The following is a 2500-nucleotide window of genomic DNA, read 5'->3' as shown; positions in this document are numbered from 1 at the left end:
GTGGGGTAAGAAGAGGAATAAGAAGAGAAGAGGTGGGGGAAGAAGAGGAAGAGGAAGAGGTGGAGGAAGAAGAGGAATAAGAAGAAGAAGAGGTGGAGGAAGAAGAGGAATAAGAAGAGGAAGAGGTGGAGGAAGAAGAGGAATGATAATAAGATGTGTGTCACACAGAAATATCTTGAATGTGGATGGAAATCGGAAAGGAACTCGGACAAAAGACAATCTTTGTTGAAAAAATAAAAAACAGAGGAAAGTTGTATGTATTTGACAAAACAAGATGGAAAATAAGAAATTTGTTTTGTGGCTTTTAGGCTATATTGTTCGATGCCGAACTAAAAATTATCTTGTTATTGATATTTCTCCTTTTCATCGAAAAAAATAATCCTTGAATATATATTTTTTTCTCTGTCACATTTGTGATGTATTTTCTATACATTACAGATCTCACAGTAATAATAATAATAATAATAATAGTAATAATAATAAGAATAACAATAGTAATAATACAGTAATAATAATAATGATAATAATAATAATAATAATGATAATAATAATAATAATTAATAATAATGATAATCGATAATAATAATAATAATAATAACAACAACAACATCAACAACAACGATAATAATAATAGTAATTTTAATAATAATAATAATAATAACAATAGAAATAAAATAAAAAACAACAACAACAATAACAATAATAATAATAATAATAATAATAATAATAATAATGCGGAGCAAAAATAAGACTTTTGATAACGACTGTGCAACTGTGACCATTTGTAACTGCCCCCAGAACTATGCAAACCTATCACTCACTAATGATCGTCGATATATCTCTATGTACATTACATAAAAATATTTCTATATACATTCATTCAGTGTGTCAGATTCAGGTGTCTGTAGTGGTACGTATTGGAGACTGACATATCAACAAGTTTCAAGTGCCGCCGAAAGATGGCACCATGGTCGGTTGGTATATAAAGTGTGTCTCCCACGGATCGAAACAAAAGGATTTACAAAGGATTACAAAGGTGAAACGTAAAGTTGTTATATTTGTGTTTGGCTGCCCCAACATTTTGCAGATTTATGGCACCCAGAGAGAGAGAGAGAGAGACTGACTAAAGGGAAATTGAAAGCAAACACCACTGATTTACCTCAATATAACTTTTTATTTTTATAGACGTACTAGATCCGTTCTAGAAATAATAAATTGTTTAAGTAGAGGAGTTTATACAAATAGTATTAGTCTGTATTAATCTAGCGGTTTCATAGATTTTTTTTGTGGTGAACAAATAAACACTTTATAGAACAATAACCCTAACTATCTAAGGTGCTTGTCTACTGCTTCTGACCCAGGGCAGTGGACAAGATGCAGGGATGACGCGTCATCCAGGAGGTGCTAAGATAAGAGGGAGAGAAGAGGGTAGAGGGGAGTGGAGTGTGTAGAGGATGGAATGGGTGGGAGTGGTTTCTATGCCTTTGTTTTTTGGCTACCTCCCGTGTAAGGGGGAAGAAAGCCTTTGGTGTATGTATGTATGTATGTATCTAAGGTGCAATATTCTAATTTGGGTTTTTCTTCTGGGCAACGCCGCCCTGTGACGAAATGAAATCAAGATACACCTGAATTACGTCCGACTTACCTACGATCAGGTCATCCAGCACCACATCCGATCACAATGGGTTAAAGTTGTGAAACATACAGGCACGAATTTGGCCTGGGTTGAATTACTCAGACATACCGGATAGATATATTACACTATGAAAACAGAACATAGTATCTTCCTGTACTTTATACGAGTATACGCACAACAAAGACATGAATATAATATTTATGTGGAGATCTTTGGTTAGAGTGATGAATCATACAGACACGAAATAGGCCTGGCTTAAGACACTCACATAGAGCGGATAGATACATTTTACCAGAGCTGGGCGCGTTTCTAGGTGCGTTCCTCTTTAGTTTGGCCGCCGCGTACCGAAATAAAAGTCCGGTAGGCCACATACTATACCAAAGAACAATTTTCTTAGGCCACATCCAAAAGGTAGGCCACATACTATACCGGCACCTATATTGCTTTAATAGTTTGGGAGCACTAACCGCGGCCAAACTAAAGCGAAACGCACCGAGGAACGCGCCCAGCTCTGCATTATACTATGAAAACAAAGCATATGATCCTCCAGTACCTTATATACACACAATACAGACATCAGTATAACATTTCTTTGAAAGGTCTTTGGAGCAAGCTTGGAAGAGCTACTGGGTAGGCTACGCTTGGGGCCAAAGACTTCATGGAAGAGAACTCGAGGAACAGAGTAAGTGGGACTTCACTTTACTCAGGTTCTCGAGTTCAGTACACTTCGTAGGGACTGTGGCAGGTTCGTCGTGGTTTCAGATCTGAGGTCCTTTAGTGGCCTCTCCTGAAACTCGCCTCTTAGATCGATGTCTTGAGTTTGCTATGTAAAGTGTGTGTTGTTACTTTGTTCTGTTTCACAGG

This window comes from Oratosquilla oratoria, chromosome 7, assembly GCF_046742065.1.
Source record: "Oratosquilla oratoria isolate Oo_2021 chromosome 7, ASM4674206v1, whole genome shotgun sequence".
Taxonomy (NCBI): Eukaryota; Metazoa; Arthropoda; class Malacostraca; order Stomatopoda; family Squillidae; genus Oratosquilla; species Oratosquilla oratoria.
Note: the sequence above shows the minus strand (reverse complement) of the source record.